General features: G+C 44.7%; 1 pseudogene; it reads right to left on the bottom strand.

Moving 5' to 3' along the window:
- Positions 1-1,782: 1,782 nt before the first annotated feature.
- Positions 1,783-4,398, bottom strand: LOC127188405 (ribose-phosphate pyrophosphokinase 2-like; annotated as a pseudogene).
- Between the last annotated feature and the right edge of the window lie 14,812 nt (positions 4,399-19,210).

Raw genomic sequence — 19,210 nt, 5'->3', positions numbered from 1 at the left:
GTCAGGTGTGTGTGTGTGTGTGTGTGTGTGTGTGTGTGTGTGTGTGTGTGTGTGTTTTATTGAAGTACCCAAGGCTTGGTTCTTCGTAAAGAAAAAAGGTTTATTTGGCTCACAGTTTTGAAGGCACAAAGCCTTTAGCATCATGCAGGCTCCACCCTGACTAATGATGTCATGGCAGATAGGGCCACAAAAGGAAAACTCAGGAGGGGGTCCACATGCAAAGACAGGAAGTCAGAGTGAGACCACTTATTCTATTCTTTTACGTAGTGACCCTCTCTAGAGAGATAACCAAGGTCCCAGGAGTACGTTAATATCATTGGAGAGCAGTACGCTAATGGCTAAATCGCCTTAAACTAGGCCCCACTGTTTAAAGGCCCACCTACTCTATATATTGTGACACTGGGGACCGAGCATCCTGCACACAGAGCCAGAGGCGGCTGTAAGGGTGGAGAAAGACAAGACAACCACAGCAGGGACAAAATGTCATGTGTAGATTTCTGATCCTCTGAGAGATTCGTGTTTTTTGCTTAATGGCCTAGTCAGTCTTGATATTGGATCCATAACATATTTGGCCATGGATGGGTAGACTAGTCTGTACAGACTGAGTAGGTTATGTTGGTGTCTATATATTCATAATTATATTCTTTCTGGTTTTTCTATAAGCTGTCGAGGGGGGACTCAAAGTTTCCTGCCATAAATGTAAATGTGGATCTGCCTACTTCTTCCAGGTTCTATTGGTTTTGAGTTCTGGCATTTGTCAGCTCAGTTGTCTGGTGCCTGATTGTTCAAAGTTGCTGTACCTTCCTGGTGGAATCGCACTGTACTCATTGTGCACATTTTCTTGCACCTGGTGCTTTTCTTTGCCCTTGAAATGCACTTTATCAGGCAATCATATGGCCTCCAGCTTTCTTTTGATTAAACTTTATGTGACACATATTTCTCATTCTTTTTATCTATAATCTATCTTTATCATTATGTTAGAATGGAAGCAGCACATAATGGAATTATATATTTTTCTTTTAAGTATATATTTTATTAATTTATTCTTATTACATCTCAATTGTTATCCCATCCCTTGTATCCTCCCATTCCTCCCTCCCTCCCATTTTCCCCTTACTCCCCTCCCCTATGACTGTGACTGAGGGGGACCTCCTCCCCTGGAATCATATTTTAAAAATCCATTCTGACACTCTCTGTTAACCTCTGCATGAAGACCATTTATATGCAATCTAAATAATAGTATGTTAGGCCTTAAATATGTCATTTTAGTTTTGTATTTCATTTATTTTTGAGATAGGGTCTTATGCATTCCAGGATGGTCTTGAACTTGCTACGTGGCTGAAAGCAACCTTGAACTTCTACTTTTCCTGCCTCTACTTCTTAAGTACTAAGTTTCCAGGCAGAAACTGCCACACATTGCTTTATGTGGTGCTGTAGATCAAGCTCAGAGCACTGTGCATGCAAGGCAAGCACTCTATCGACTGAGTGTTGGCTCAGTTTTCTTAGTAATTATACTTCATTACAAACTTATTAATGGAGAGTACTTTACTTATAACCCAACTAACCTAAACAATAGGAAAAGGAGATTAAAGAATACAATAATGAAACTGTAAGGATATCAGTTCTGAGGAACGATTCTCCTTGGCATAATCAGCAGGATTTCTTCTGCTGGAACCTGGAGCAACAGGAACCCAGAGCCTCAGCCAGAGCCCGGAGCCCCAAGCCTTCCCTCAAGCGGTTCTCTCTAGGAGTGACTCAAAGTGGAGCGATGAACAGCTAAAACTATCCCAAGTCTCCAAAGGCAGCATTATTTATTCTGGAAATAGCTGGCCCAGAGAAGATTCCATGGGTAAGGACAGTATAAACTTTGGTGGCATCTGCTGAGAGTAACTTATCTGCAGCATGGCAGATGGTACCACACGTGTCAGCCATGTCGTCCACCAGGATAGCCACATGGTCCTTCACATCACCCACAAGAACCATCCGGTCCACGTCATTTGTTTTCTTTCTCTCTTTGTGAATCAAAGCAACTTCCACATTCAGCCTGTTTGCAATTGATGTAACCCTTTTAGCTCCTCCAGCATCTGCAGAAATGATGATACAGTTTCTTCATTCAGTGATGGTCTCCCGAATCCACTGAAGAACTGCAGGCTCTGCGTATAAATTATCCACCGGAATATCAAAGAATCCCTGGATCTGAGAGGCGTGCAGGTCCATGGTGATGCGATCAGCCCCAGAAACTGACAGAATGCTGGCCACCAGTTTAGCAGAAATTGGAGCATGACTCTTGTCCTTCTGATCTTGCCCGATGTATGGGAAGCCGGGTATCACAACAGTAACCCTGGATGAGGTATCTTGCACGTGTTGCTCATAATGAGTAGCTCCATCAGGTTGTCATTAATCTCCCCGCAGCAGCTCTGGATGATGTAGACATCTTCCCTCTCACACTTTTGCTAATCTCAATGCTGGTCTCCTGGTTGCTGAACTTTTTGGTGACCACCTTGCCCCGTTCCAGGCCCAGGTGATCGGCCACGTGCTTTGACAGGTCCTGGTGAGAACTCCTGCTGAAGAGCACAATGTTGAGCACGGTGACACACAGGAACTGAGGGGCGCTCTGGGAAGGAGACGCAGACTGCTGCTACTGCTGTTGCTGCTGCGACAGAGCGTGCCCCCAGACATATTCTGTATCTTAACCTTCTCTTTATTATTTTTGTCTTTCTGTGAGCTACAAGAATATGTTTAGATATAACTTTGGCTTACCCAGTTTTGAAGAATCTCTTTGATATATCTCATAGTGGTTGCCGAAGATGCTATCTTATTATACATTTAACTTTTCAGAATCTACTTCTATTTACAGTGACCAGTTCAAGTGGAGTGTAGAAACTTATTTCTCTTTATGTACTTTTACCTCCATTTGTACTTCAATTTCCTTAAAATTGTATTTTGTTAGAATACAATTATTCTCTAAATACATTCAGAATCACATGAGACAGTGCTATAATTTTGTACCTACTGTCTAGTGTAATTTAGAAACCTCAAGAAAAATGGGAAAGATGACCCATTTTACTCATGGCTTTGTCTTTACTCTGTCTCCTCCTCCCCCAATGTCTTCAGATGTTTTAACTTTACTTTCATTGCTTCTCCCAAACTTTACTCTGCCTGTTCTTGGGGTTGGTCTGCTGGTGAAGGCTGTCTTAGTTTTTCACAGGGCGTGTGTTTTGCCTTCTTATCCATTCCTGATGGTGATTTCTGTTGAATGTTGGATTCTGAAATGCAAGTTTTCTCCTCTCAGTGTTTGAACAACCTTTATGCTGCTCTGTCTTGACTTTACAGTTTCTCATGAGAAATTCACTGCCATGTGCATGGCTTTTCTCTCAGAGATGAGGTACCCCTCTACAGGTGTAGTTAACATCCACTGCCATTTGAATGGCTTTTCTCTCAGAGGTGAGGTACCCCTCCACAGGTGTAGTTAACATCCACTGCCATTTGAATGGCTTTTCTCTCAGAGGTGAGGTGCTCCTCCACAGGTGTGGTTAATATCCTTGTCTTTAGTTCACAGAGGTTTGACTCTCTGTCTCTGACCTGATTTCTTCAGGTTTATTTTGCTCAGATTCTGTGTTGGATAGTCTTATGCCAACTAACTTGACAAGCTAAAATCATCTGAGAGGAGGGAACCTCAATTAAGAAAATGCTTCCATAAGATGGGGCTGTAGGCAAGCCTGTAGGGTATATTCTTAATTAGTGATTGATGGGCCCAGCCCATTGTGGGTGGGGCCATCCCTGGGCTGGTGGTCCTGGGTTCTATAAGAAAGCAGGCTGAGCAAGCCATGAAGAGCAAACCAGTAAGCAGCAATCCTCCATGGCCTCTGCATCAGCTCCTGCCTCCAGGTTCCTGTCCTGACTTCCTTCAGTGACAAACAATGCTGTTGAAGCGTAAGCCAAATAACCCCTTTCCTTCCTAACTTGTGTTACGGTCATGTTGTTCCATCCCAGCAATAGAAACCTTAACTAAGAGAGCTTCTTAAACCTTGAACTTGGCTGTTTGTGATTTTTATGAATGTGGAAGTTGTTTGTTTGTTTTTTTTTTCCTGTTATTTCTTCAAAACCTTTCTTCATTCCTGTGCTATTTCTCCTCTCCTTCTGGAACCCCGATTACATGGCCAGTAGGCCTTTTGTTATTAGTTGTACAGGAGCACACACAAGTACACATACGTAAGCATGTGCTTGTGTGTACACATGCATGGCAAGGCCAGAGGTCTACTTCAGGTGTTCTTATTCGGGTGCAGTTCACCTTAGTTTTGAGATGGAGTCTCTCACCGGGCCCCAGGACACTCGGATTAGGCTAAGCTGGCTGGCCAGTAGCCGCAGCATCTGCCTGTTTCTGCTTCCCAAGTCCATGCCACTATGTCCCATTGTTTTTAATGGGTTCTGGGGACCTAACTGAGGTCTTTGAGTTTGCATCATGAGTGCTTTACAAATTGAGCAGCATGTTTCTAAAATCTGGTCCACAATGTCCCTGATATTTGTGCTTGGTTATTTGTGTACTTCTATGTTCACTGAATTTCCCCCCTCTTTTGCCTGGTTTCTCTATTCAGCTGTTGAAATAATTCATTAAGTTTTAAAACTGTAATCTATTGTTTTACAGTTACACAGACGTGCACACACTTACACTACTTTAATTGTGTCCTCCTTTATTTTCTCTTATTTCTTTCCTGCTGAACCCCTTCTTCTTCCTAATACTTTCATGGTGTGTGTGTGTGTGTGTGTGTGTGTGTGTGTGTGTGTGTGTGTGTTGTTATGAATATGTGTAGGTGAATTTTGTGCATCCACACTTGCACATGCTGAGGCCGGAAGAGGACACTGCCTACTTTTCCCTACCACTCCTCTCTTATTTTTCGAGTTGGAGTCTCATTGAGCTAGGATCTTGTCCTTTCAGCCGACTGGCCAGTGAGTTTTGGGGATTGCCTATCTAACCCCCACCGTTGGGGTGACAGGCCCAGGTGGACAGGCCTGGGTTATGCATGGGTCCAGGAGACTTAAACTCGGAACCTCTTGCCTTTCCAGCAGGAGCTCTCTGCCCATCTGAGCCATCTCCCCAGATCCTCATGTCTTTTTATTCTGTGTGCACCCCCTGCATTTAACATGAGAATGGTGGGGACACTATTTACTTGAACAAGGACAACAGTGGCTATATGACAGGACTATGAATTCTCCTCCTTACTGACCTCTCATTCCTCACCGCTCCCCCAAGAGGAGTGGGGGCTGTATGCGTTCTTCTCCGTTCATAATGGAATGGTGGTGGGGCCAGTGTTGCTCAGGTAGCCACCGCTGGTGTGAGTTCATGTGTAGAACGCCATGTCCCGTCTTGAAGGCATCAATCATTTCACAACACCCCTCCATCCTTTGGCTCTTACATTCTTTCCATCATCTCTTCTGCAGTGTTTTCTGAGCCTTGGAGGGGATGGTATTGATGTCCTGACCCAGGCTGAACAGGGAACTGTCTCAGCATCTGGCCAGTAGTGAGTGTCTACAGTAACCACTGCTCACTGCGGAGCAGCTTCTCATCGGAGGCTGAAGGGAGCACTAACGCCATCACTGGCTCTCTCAGGACTCTTGGCCATTCTCTCCCCACTGCTAAGAGATTTTCATGAGTGGTAATCGTATTTTTCATTTCTAAAATTCCATCTGATTCTCCTTTGTACTCTCTACTTATTTGCTAACACGTTGTTTTACTTTCAAACTTTTTTTTTCACTTGTTAAATATATCCATAAATATAAACTAATGTGTTTTAGCATCCATGCTTTGGAAATCTGCAGGTAATTGTAACATTTGCAGCATTGAAATTAGTCTTCTCTTGATTGTCAGTGTGGTAAGTTATTTTGCACCAAAATACTGACCATCTTGGCTATGTTAGGCTGCCCTGGATCTTCTGTAAGCCTTCTGCGTCCCAGCCAGCTTATTTGGACTCTGACCTCACAAGGGAAAGGTGTGTGTGGGTGCTGCCTTGTCATTTCTGGGGTTGTAGTGTGAGTCCCAGTTTCTGACTGTTACCTCCTGACACCTGATGAATGTGGGGCCTGTGAGGGAAGCAATGGTTCCCCTACTTGGCTCCCCATTTGGATTTTTCTGCTATAGGCCTAGTTTGGGGGCTGATGAACCTCCTGTTGCTGGTCATATGTCCTTCACTGACACACCTTTGCTTCTCCCTGGACCTCTCCTGATTCCTGGGATGGAGAGTGACCAGCACCCTGATCCTGCTGGGAGGGGAGACAGTGTATGTGTGGAGAGTGGGAACGGAAGGACCTGATCACTGCTTGGCCCTCTCTGACTCCAAACTGGCAAGGGTGTTGGAAGCCTCCTGTAGCCTAGCAAAGTAGGATTCTAGCTTGTTCCAGTTTTATCTTTATTGGTCAGGGGAAGGAACAGTTTTTTTTGTTTTTTTTTTTTCCTGTAATGTTTGGCTGGAGTTGATCTGTGATGGTCTAAGTTTTTCTCTTTCTTCCAAGTCTCTTTCTTGGTCCTGGGCCAAAGAGAGCCAATTCTCTTTGTATGTGCTCTTTTGCATTGCATAGCTCCATCTAAGTCTAGAGTACATGAAATGAATGAGAAAACTCAGCTCTGTACCAGCCCTGCTGGGGCCCAGGCCCTAGCCTCTACATCGCTGTCCAGCACAGTCTTCTGGGGACTGCTTTTTCCCCAGTGCCTGTGGCATCTAGATGCTCTTTGTGGGTCAGAGGGCAAGACGTGCATCTTCATCTTTCCTGAAACAAAAGCCCTGAATCCTTAAACACATTCCTTCTGCTGAAAGGACTGTTTGCTATATAGAAGGTTGACTCAGGCCCAGTCACTTTGGGAAGGGCAGGGGCTGACAAGAATTGTCCCCCAAGGCGGAGTTCTTGAGTTCTCTCTAAAACATGTTTTTCTTCTATTTTCTCCAAACCACCCAAAACCTTTATTATTACTCTTTTTTTAAAAATCACAAAGTAATAATTTTTAAAAGGCTTGCTATTTAATTAATTAATTAACGTGTACATGTACCTGTGTGTGTATATATGTGTTTGTGTGTATGTGTGTCTATGTGTGTATGTGCATGTGTGTGTATGTATGTGTATATGTATGTGTGTATTTATGTTTATGTGTATGTGTGTGTGTGTGTGTGTGTACACAGAGGAGTGTCAGGCATCCTTTATCACTCTCCATTTATTCCTCTGAGACAGGGTCTCTCCTTGAACCCGGGGCTTGTTTTGTTGGCTAGGCAGGAAGCTTACAAACACCAGTGATCTCCTGGAACTAGGGTTAGAGCTGCCTGGGATGCTTGGCTTTTGATGTGGGTGCTGAGATCCCAAATCCAGACCTCAGGATTAGCAAATGCTCTCAACTACTGAAGCATATTTGCAGTCTCTATATGTTATTTTGTAGGAAATGTAATACATACAGAGAAAACAACTAGCATTCTACATTGGAATAGTGGAGTCACATCAATTAATTTATATCATGTATGTGTTTAAATTTTATGCCTTGAACACTCTGTACTTGAAGGTTCGGTGAATTTAACTGACCATAAATAGAAAATATTAGAAGACAAAGTCTATATTAGATACATGCAAAATTTTCTTGCCATTAGTCAGTCCTTAAACAACACAATGTAACAACTACTCATTTAACATTTATATTATATTATGTATTATCAGTGATACATAGTACATATGTATTACTATTTTATACAAGTGACTTGAGCAGGCATGAATGTTGGTATGTGAGGGAGTCTTAGGACCAATGCCCCACAGATATTGTGGTATGACTATATGTAAACAGAATATAAGTACATCTATTTTATATACATATATACATACAATAGTCTATATATATAAATACATATGTAAATACGTATATTCTACATAGGTGCATACATATACATAGAATATTGTATGTACCTATATAGAATATAAGTACTTATACATAAGTATATAATAATATACTTACATTCTACATGTATATAACAATGTAAGATTATATTATATCCTTTTGTTGGTTAGTAACTTGCTTTTTTATTTAAACAGAGATCTCAAAATGGTTCTTCCAGCAGTATTTAATGGTTATGTAATATTCCATTGTGAGAACATAGTTTTTTCATATCTGTTCCCTGTGGTAGGATATGGAGATTATTTCCAGTTATTTTTACCTTAAACCATTCTGCAAAAACTTCTTTGTAGATATTCTGTTTACTTGTCTGATTATCTCAAGATAACCCCTAAGAAATGGAATTGCTGGGCTGTAGGGGACACACATTTTTGATGGGGGGTGAAGGCTTTTTGATACATATCTTTTCATAGTCTACTCTGAATTTAATCTTAGTTCCATTGTGTGACGCTTTTCTGACTTTAGAACGACTTGACTAGCAGAGCACTAGCGATTCCTCCCTCCCGTGTCCCCTCTGCTTCTCTCTCTCCACAGCGTCAGCTTGCGGCTGGATAGAATGTGACCTGTAAGCACGCTGCCACACCCTCCATCTCCCACATCTTCCCATCCTTCAGGTCTCTCTCCACTCATGACAACGTGCAACTTTCAAACTCAGGGCCAAGTGAGTTTTCACATCTCTCCAGGCGAGGGCTCCTTTCATTTGAGTCTCTGATGGTATAGACACAAAATGATCCTCAAGCATTTTAATGTCCCATTTTGTTTAAACAAAAAACTTCAAGGAGAGCCAACATTATATAAAACAAGCAAAAACCAGTTGATGGAGGCATGGAAGTATACATGGGGGAGGGCTCTGGGGAACCCTAGTAGTCTATAGGTTTGTGTTCTGTTCCCCTTGGAGGCTGAAATCCGGCCCATGATCCTCTTGTTAAACCTGGGGCTCCAACAGATTGCTGCTCCACCTGCAAAACACAATCTGTTTATAAGCCATGAGCCCTTGAAGCAGCAAGCCCACAATGGAGAATATTTTTGTTTCTTTTTTCAAATTCATCCACCCAAATAAATGACCTTTCCTATATATAGACCATAGAAAGGCAATCGGAGGTCCCAAAGGACTACACTTTGAAAACCAAAATAGGTGTTTACCTGTACATAGAATCTGGGTTTCTATTTTGAGTCCTCATTTTGCTGGTAAATTCGAAAACAAGTTGAGTACGTTTCCTTGTCCCAGACTTAGAACATTACTGCTTGAGTGTGGCAAGGGGCCAACAGCCTGTTGGGAGAGCAGTGACTGATACTGTCATTAAGCTGTGGAGAAATGTGTCAAGCAAGACCTGGCTTAGGCAAAATCCCCATGCTGCCTTTTTTTCAGAAATGTGTATGTTTATGTGTGGGGGTGTACAAGTGTGTAGGGTTGTGTATGCATGAGTGCGTGAATACACGTAACAGGACCAACATGAATACTGAGAGTCTTCCTGGGTCATGTCCCGCCATGTTCATTGAGGCAGAGTCTCCAATTAGGTTGGCTGGCCAGCTTGCTCTGAGATTCTCTGTGTCATCTCTGGAGTCCTGGAATTACAGGAGGCTGATGTGCCGGTCTAGCACTTCTGTGAAGTCTGAGGAACTGTGCTCCTGTCCTCATGATTGCATGGCTACCATTTTACCCGTCAAGCCTAGTGCGTCCTGCTCTATTTTTGTGTTGTTTGTTTGTTTGTTTTAAGACAAGATCAAACTATGTAGCTCAGATTGTCCTAAATTTTGTGATCCTCCTGCTTCTGGCTCCTGCGTGCTGTTTTTACTGACATTTATGCCACTATGTCTGACCTCTGCTGTGATTTTTTTTTTAAAGGGTAATTATAAATATCGAGTAGGAGGCCCTGGGCTGGCCTCAGAGATCACTGTTTTATAGTCACTAAAATAATATCCTTAGTTTATAGTCAGGATATGATGAACCTGAAAAATGATTGCTGATGCTTAAGGTCACAAGATGGAGATCCAGGACTTGAGTCTAAAGTTTCCTGGCTTTGGTCCATGGGCTTGATGGGCTGTGTGACCATGGGGACCACATCACCAACACAATGGTGGGTCTTCCTTATTGGCATCCTTCACCCAAAGACAGGTATTTACATTATTGGCTGTGCTTGAGGAGTGTCCAATCTCCATGGAGAAGGATGTCTCATGACTTGTGGGGAGTCTAGGAATGTGCTACATTGTGGTGTTGATGAAAGGGGGCGACGTCAACATTAACAGCTTCTGCAGTACAAAATGTGCCTCCTCATTCATCCCTGGTACTGAGTCAGCCCCAGGAGTCATGTCTACTTCCTGGGGTGAGACATCGCCTCTCTAAACAACAACAACAACAATAACAACACTAATGATGGTAAGCGTGGTCTGGGAAGAACACCTTTGATCTGCAGATCTCCAAGCCTGCTGCCAACGCGGCCCAGTGGGTGGTGTTGGGACCTCCCTTTTACAGTTGGGGAAAACGAGGCACAAGAAGTTTAAGCTAGGGGTTCAAGGTCATGTGGGGCATCATTAATGGGGGCTGTGTGAGGAACTTGATGGTGAGCTCTGAAATAAAAGCTCTAGGCACTTAACAGGCTGTTGGTTGGCTATGGCTGCTCTTTATGAGGACGGATATTTTTATAAACTGTGTCATAAAAGTGAATACCGGCTATTAGATTTCATTTTGAACACATCTTTCCCAGTCTTGAGTGCTGAGAGAATGTGGCAGACACTCCCTGGTTCTGATTAGGCAGGTGCATGCATAGTTCTCTGCAGTATTCGGATAGGTCCTCAGTGCTTCAGGGAGCGACTCTGTCCTACACCGATCCTCAACACTGGTGTTAGATGCTTGGGCTCTGCTGAGAGTCTTAGGGAGCCTCTATGTGTTGATTTATTAGTCACCATCTTTCCTGGCAGGGCCACCTTGGAGAAGAAACTTTATTTCATCTCCTCTACGCCTTCAGTTATAATGAGAGCAATTGGCATGAGCTCACTGCTAGGGTTTTAAAGTCAAGTTATGATTTTTGCATAAATTCACTTAACACACAGGGACCAGACACACACACACACACAGATACACACACACACACACACATACACACACAGATACACACACACATACCGAATCACACACACACACAGAACACACTCACATACAGCATCACACAAACACACACAGACACACACATACAGAATCACACACACACAGATACACACACACATACAGAATCACACACACAGACACACACACACAGATACACAGACACACACATACATACAGAATCACACACACACATGGAACACACACACATACAGAATCACACACACACAGACACACACAGATACACAGACACACACATACATACAGAATCACACACACACAGACACACACAGAGACAGAGACACACACACACACAGACACAGACATACACACACAGACACACACACACACACACACACACAAGGTGTGTGGCACAGAGGTGCCTTGTGCCAGCTTTGAGTGTTTGGAAGGCTCTATGCCACCTTAACATTGTTCCTATTTTACCTCTTTAACAGGTGTGAACTTTAGAAGGAAGCAGGCACCTATGGAATTGTTCCTAGCAGACAGGGATCCACTCAGGACAGTGGGAGCTCATGAACTGTTGGAAAGATTGCAGAAATGGAGACCCAGAAGGTGGCATTGTGTCATTTTCAAGTCACCCCACTGCAGCTAAGATTTGGACCCCATGAAGTTGCTGACTTGATTCTGTTACCACAAGTTCCTTTGGTAGCTGTGATGCTGGCGACTGGCTGGATGGGAGAGTCTGGTTGCTAAAATGCCCCTGACATTCACATCTCTGGGAAAACCTAATTTTTCTTCTAGAACCACACCTGTCAGGATGTCTAGAAAATGTCAGTTTTTTTTCCTGGCTCCTGATTCACAGAAATAAGAAATTATAGCCAACAGTGCCATGTAGTATACACACTATGTAGATATTACCTTCCATGGTGTATTAGTCAGGATGCACTCTGCTGTGATGCAGTAATAAGCAGTCCTAAAATTTCAGTAGCTTAATATAGCCAATGTTGGTTTATTAGTCACCAAATAGCTGATGCAGGCTGGGTGGCCTTCCCCCTTGCTGTAGGTGTAGGTCATCTAGAACAACTGAACAAGACATTAAGACAGAGCAAGAAGAAGATGAAAGAGGCACATTATTTCCTAATCCACCCGAAAGGGAGGCTGGGAAATGACATGGTAGTGGTGGGAGTGCAAATAAACTACTTGATGGATATTTGTTTTTTCTGTCATTCCTGGTCAAAAGAGATGGTGCTTCGGTCCCACATCAGGTCATGTTGCTATTCACCCTCCTTTCCTGTCTCCAAAAGCCCAGAGAACATGGATCCCAGGGCTTCTTGAAGGCTAATATAAACACATTGTCTATTACGAGCTGCTCAGCCTTAACAGAGATATCGGTGTGGTATCGTTGAGGAATCAGCATAGATTTCCTTCTCTATAAATCACTTTCTCCTGGCATACTCTGGCACCTCAAGTTTCCATCATTAATACTAATTACTCCTTAAAAGTTACTTTAAGGAACTTCTGTCAACTAAACACTAAACTCCGCTGGATTATAATAGAGCCCTTGCATGGACTAGCAAAAATGGTCAGTTAGCTGAAAGTGTGTGTTTGGTGGTGGGGAAAGGAGAAAATGTATCACGGCCTCTTTGGATGGGAATAGGACCCTGAGTATGTAGGTCGGGAGGCTGGGAGGGTGCAGACAGGGCACCCTAAGGAAGAGGATTTGAAGGCTCCAGGCAGCTTCTCCAAACCACACCCTTGCCAGGGCTCCAAACTGCTGGGGCCTCCAGAGAACTATAGCCTCCTGCAGCTACATGCAACGGTGTCACAAGGTCTCCTTGGATTTAACCAGCTTTTGGAAGACACGTGCAGAAGGATATAGCTCATGGACAGTGAAGAGAAGTGAGCCTAAATAGGCTATGTCAGGCTATTATTCCCAGGCTAGAGGCCAGCTGCTCTGGACTTGGACCGTGAATCTTAAGTCCTGAGTCTACTACCTACTTGCTGGACCCCTATGGACTTGTAAAATATAGCTTGAGCAAGTTGCATAATAATTTTGCACCTCTGTTCATAACACTGAAGGAGAAAAAATGCACGCATTCAGGGGACTCAGCCTGAGCTCTGTTACTCCTTCCTATTTCCTGCCTACATTCTCTCTCTCTCTCTCTTTTTTTTTTTTTTGTTTTTGTTTTTTTCTTTTCTTTTTTAAAAAATTTTATTAATTTATTCATATTACATGTCGATTGTTAGCCCTTCCCCTGTTTCCTCCCATTTTCCCTCCCTCCCACTTCCCCCCTTCTTCCCTCCCCTATGTCTGTGATTGAGGGAGACCTCCTCCCCCTATATATGCTCTTAGAATATTGAGTCTCTTCTTGGTAACTTGCTATCCTTCCTCTGAGTGCCGCCAGGCCTCCCCATCCAGGGGACATGGTCAGAAAAGGGGCACCAGAGTTCGTGTGAGAGTCAGATCTCACTCTCCACTCAACGGTGGAGAATATCATGTTCGTTGGCTAGGTCCTGGTAGGGGTTCGAAGCTTACTGCTTATATTCTCCTTGGCTGGTGCCTTAGTTTGTGTGAGGACACGATCTTCCTCTGAAGTCCTGCGATTTCATGGGTTCACAAAGGTCGCAGGAGGAGAGCAGGGGACTACACCGGAAAAAGTACCTGGAAATGGTCCTCTAGTTTATAGGCAGGGCCGTTCTGGATAAGATTTCATCTGGAAAAGATATGTTTTGCTTCTAAAAAATACTCAGAAATCCTATGGATTGGGTGGCCCTGAGAATATCGTCCCAGTAACATTATGATGCCAAGAAATGGTTATGTTTAGAAAAATACCTTAAAATGTCAGTGCCTATGTGAATACAAAGCTATGTCATCATCACTGTGATCTGTTGTGGTGGTGGTCTTAGCCTGATCTTCAGCTGGGGCAGGCGACAATGTCTTACTCCATGGTGCTCTCCAATAGCTCCCCAGTGTCTGGGAAGCTCATGATGAGCTCCTTCAGGCCAAGTGAGAAGCTCTTGCCTGTCTTTTCTCAGGATGAATCCGGCTTATGACTCAATTCTGTGCATTCATGGCTCTTACTATGTCGAAGACGACAATAATAACTTTCTCTAACAAAGAGGACGAAAACGTGCTGCCTAGAGTCTTCATAAGTTATTTATCATTTATGTAAAATTTCAAACAAAGCAACAAGCAGCCAGCATTGCCAGTAAGTAACTGACTGTAGTGTAAAAGTGTAAAACAGATACGGGAAAGGCAGGTTCCAATCCAGGAAAATACTTAGACATAGTCTGGAAACCACCCCTTGTGTATGGGTGTGTGGTGGGAGTGGTGCATCCCAGAAACAGCTGGGCGAATGTGTGATGGGCTCTCTCTGGGGAGGTAGGAGAGACCACAGACTCCAAGCTTACGCTATTCCCGAGGCTGAGCACCACACAGACACTTTTGCCATTAACTGCTTTGTGTGTTTGAGACAAGCTACAAACCCTTCCATCTTTCCTGAGCGTGCTCGCACGTAAAGTGAGGATTGTTCCTGCTAGCTCCTGGTCATTATCCCAGCACCAGTGCTTCTGCTTCTTGGCTGTGTGCCTTGGGCAAGTTACTCACCTTCTCTGAGACTGTTTCCTCATCATAAAATAGAGATAAAAGAGCTTCTACCTCGCAGACTTCTCAAGATGAAAGGAGCTGAGCAACACGCAGCACTGAGTATTTGGAATATAGTAAGGACTCGAAGCTATGTTTGCATACAGTTTTGGATCTGCCCAGCACCCCTATGACGATGACCAGGCTCAGACAGGGCAGGTCTAGGAAATGATGTTGCTGGGATCTAAGCACAAACACCACCCTTTCTACTACCCGGACTGACTGCCGCAGTTGTAGACTTTGTCTTTTCTCTATTTCCCCTCTCTGTGTACTCCACACACTAACACCAATAGGGCTTTTCACTGTTGTCCCTAGTGCTATAGGGTCCTGGGTGCACACTTGTCCTCTGTCTCTCTGAGTTAGCTTAGGTTTGCCTCAACTCTGCCCCGTGATCTTTCCACATGCCTTAGAACTTTCTATTGCCAGAAGAGGCTTGCACTCACCCCCAGAGGATGATGAGGGCTGCCTGCAGTTCCCAGAATGCCCTTGGGCAGCCAGAGGTGCAGAACTACCAGGTGTGTCCTGAGCCTCACAGCCATCTTGCCTGGTGTTAAGAAAGAGTAATTAAGTCATCCCATAAAACTCCCATGGTGGAAGCTGAGGTTGTGGTTCAGAGCAGTCTGGGTCAGTGCCAAGGCTGTCTGGCTTCATCCAGTCCATACCCCTCACAAGTCTCTCCCCAAGGCCTAGTGGAGGTGAATAAGAACGGATCCAAGAAGGCTTGGGTATGAACCTTCCTTTCCTTTCCTACTGTGTGACCCTAGACAAGCATCTTAAGCTCCCAGGCAGTTGCTTCATCACCTAAAAATGGCGATCCTAATCTTCCTTTACCTTGAGGTTATTGAGCCGCTTAAATGATATAATGACTTTAAGGCCTTCTGTGTGTTCTCCTACTGTGAGTCCGGATAGCGTTTTATGGTCAAGAGGATAGAAACTGGCAAAGGGGGGGGGGGTCCCCTGAGGCCTGGACTCAGCCCATTCCCCCAACTCCAGCTCTCCTTCCACCTCCAAATCACTTCTCAAGGCAAACCGGACTTGAACCCAACATTTGCCACCCTTTCCTCTTCCTTCATTCTGACTCTGAGCTGTAATTGTGGACGTCTGGGAATAGAAACATCACAAACATCACAAATGGGTTATTTGAAGACAGTCCATAGTCCTCTTGGAAGGGTCTTCCTGCTGAGATGTGGACGAGCTGTGAGCATGAGTAAGCGGCTTAGGCTTTCCCATGCCTCCTCCTCCCACCTGTCAGTTCGTTTCTTGTACAAGGGTCACGCAGATCAACTGAGATGATGTAGGTGGGAAGTGTGCAATTACCATGGAGACAGCCACAAATAACCAGCTTTCTCTGAAGGGGAGTTAGCCTTCCGGGAAATCAGTCCAAGCCAGGTGCTCTGGGAGCCATCTTTGGCCATTCCTTTCTCAGGGAGCCTTTTCTCCCCATTCATTTGGCCAGATTTCTCCTGTATACAATCTCAGATGTATTTTCTACCAAATGCCTACCCTACCTGTGTCACCTCAGGATTGGCACAAGAATAGCCTTCAGGATTTTTTTTTTCTCTCTAGGTGTTTGTGATTTTGAATGTCTCTTAATTGATGCTTAAAGATGGGGAGGGCTGGTGCAACCAAGCACACTTTGAATACTTGATGTCTGAGGATGCAGAGAGGTGTACACAGAACCCATTTCTAGCACAGGATTGGGAGCTTGGTTTCTACCCTTGTAGAGCTGACAGTCTAAGGGGGAAAACAGATCAGAGGATTCATGAGGAGAAGGGCCCTGATCAGGTAAGAGGAAGTTGGACAGTCCAGTTCCTCAGAGTGATGTGAAGGTTGCTAAATCCAACGCCGGGGGACCTAAGTTTGAGTCTAGGTTCGGTCACTTTGAGCGGGTCACTACCAACTCCTGGGCCTCTATTTCTTTGTTAAAACAGAAAGTTTTGTTTTGTATCCTATGGGCTATTTTACCTCTGAATTTTCGTTTGTTTGGTGTGTGTGTGTGTGTGTGTGTGTGTGTGTGTGTGTGTGTGTGTGTGAAGAGCCCCATAGAAGGACACAGGATGCTTTGGTTTAAAGTATGAATCGGATCATTTTACATTCAAACCAGAAAGGGAGACAAGCTTATTTATTTTTCACCTGTCTTTGGGAGTCTATCCCAGAAGTAGATCTCACTGTCCATAGAGAGGACTGAAAATCACCCCGAGAGACTAAGTGGAAAAGAAATTGTCCTTAAACCCTCCCCCACACAGGTGGCAGATACAGAGCCACGGATAGATGCAGAGAGCAGATCTGGATACCCAGATATGCTCAGGGGCCCAGATGTGTGGCTGTGGACAGGTGATGGTGCCTCTGGCCCATTTTGGTGCTGATGAAACAGCTTCTTCGGGGAAGCATTTCACCATGAGTGTTTCAATGAGAGAACAAACTACTGTGATCTTATTTGGTCCTTATAGAGATCTTGTTGAGGGCAGGCATGAGGAGGGTCATTGGTTGGAGGTACACGAACACAGGCAGGAGTCAGCCGAAATCTCAACTGCCAAACCTGGCTCAAGAGGGAAGGAGTGAAGGGAAGACAGAGTTGTGGTGTTTCCCCATCTTTTTAATGCATCTCTGGCCTCTCAACCTTCTGCTGGGACCTTCCACTGCCTGCCTCTAACTGGAAGTCAGACGACCAAAGAGGCTAGCAATACAGCCAGAGGGGCCAGCCTCTTGATGCCTGGAACATAAAGCAGGACTGGTCTTCTGGAGGGAACTGGCAGAAATGGAGAGCAAAGAGGAGCCGATGGTGAGCAAGAGTCTCTTCAGACTCTCAGCATCACCTCAGAACCTGGGGAACCGCAGTGAAGGAAACAGGGACCAAAGAGGTTGGCTTAGAGGAGGAATACCCATGTTCTACTGGGGAGGAGAAGGAACTCTAGTCCTTTGATTTTCCTTTCCCCTAAGGGTGAGGGTCTGGACCTTCTCCTGACAGTTGTGCCTGTATTTCCATCTGTGGAAAGGAGAGCTGAGTTTTGTGCATCTATTGCACGTTGGGCATGAGGCAGGCTCTGTGTTTATGCTGCTTCTTTTAATCCTCTGGCGACTAACGCGTAGAAACAAACAGTTCCAGAGACAGCTGTCTTCAGAGGGTGTAGACAGGGACGGCTGTAACAATCCGGGTGACGCTAACAAAGCTTGACTTCAAAGCTGGTTCCCAGCACCCAGACAGTCCTCCTATCAGAATGCAATGGAACTGCTGCCGAGTTACTTCACTGCGGATGGTAGCAACTCACCCTGTGCCCCTCCCGGGAGAGTCTCTGTCTTTCGAGGCAACCAGAGTGGGTGGTGCTGAGCCCAAAGGAGTGAATCAGTGATGGTGGAATCCTAGGCATTTCAGGAAGCCATATTTCCAGGGTGGGTTCCTTCTTGACACTGTTCATATTACACAAAAGTGGCAGCCACCTATTGTCCCCCAAAGGAGATTGTACTTGTAGGCGTGGTGGTGGCGGGGAGGCACCTCCTGGCTGAGATCAGGGCTGTCTGATTTTCAAAACCTAATCTGTCCTTTCAAAAGAGAAGCAGCTTAACAGTCCTCTCGACCTCTCTGAGTGCAGGGGACGAATTACTTCTTTCCTCTCTGAAGCTAAGTTCCTCCGCCTGGGACACGGTGCTGTCATTATGCAATGTCCCTGTTGGCAAAGGCGTTGGAGCCCCTTGTCTTCAGGTTGGTGTCATTTCCAAGAAGGGACAGGGCTGTTTGTGAAGAACTAGGCTACTGAATAGGGAGCTCTGTGCCAAATGACAGAGCCAACAGAAGGCAGGACCAGGAAAGTTCTGACCCTGATGTGAAGCGGCAAGTCATCCTAGTGGCAGCCAGACGATGGTCTTAGTGTTCTGAAGAACTTTTGTGGTTAGGCTGGGGTCATCCTGAACCAGGTGTAATAAGAGGCCAGGCCAGGCCAGGCCAGGTCAGGCTGTGGGGTATGACAAAAGCCACATTGATCTGATGCTATAGCCTTAATCAAGTCCCCAGTTCATAGACTACTTACAATGTCAGGCAGAGGCAAAGGTTTTTCCCATTATTGCTGGGACATCAGTGATAACCACTGCTACTGTTTATTAGTCAATTCTTTTTAAGAACCTTCTGTATGCCCCAACCATGCTTATTGAATCTCTACTTTGGTCATGCACTGTTCTAATTGCTTGGGTAGCTCAAGGGACGTGCCACACAAAGACCCTGCTCTTGGGAGTGGAGAGATGGCTCAGCAGTTAAGAAAACTTCCTGCCCTTCTAGAGGACTGGGGTTCTTTCCCCAGAATCCACATAGTGAGTGGCTCACAACCATCTGTAACTCCAGTTCTAGTGAACCTGATGCCTTTCGGCCTCTACTGGTACCAGGGACACAGGGTGGACAGACATACATGCAGGCAAAATAACCCTATACATTAAAAACAAAAAACAAAACAAAACAAACAAACAAACAAACAAAAAACCCCAATCATTCTTATGGGAGGGCTGCTACATGTAATTACCATCCAACAACTCTTGGGGGCACCTTATACCTAGACTTCTGTAAAACTAGGCCACATGAATACAGTGCCTTCCT

Source organism: Acomys russatus, chromosome 4 (genome assembly GCF_903995435.1).
Source record: "Acomys russatus chromosome 4, mAcoRus1.1, whole genome shotgun sequence".
Classification (NCBI taxonomy): domain Eukaryota; kingdom Metazoa; phylum Chordata; class Mammalia; order Rodentia; family Muridae; genus Acomys; species Acomys russatus.
The sequence above is the reverse complement of the archived record's forward strand: the minus strand, read 5'-3'. Positions and strand labels throughout refer to the sequence as shown.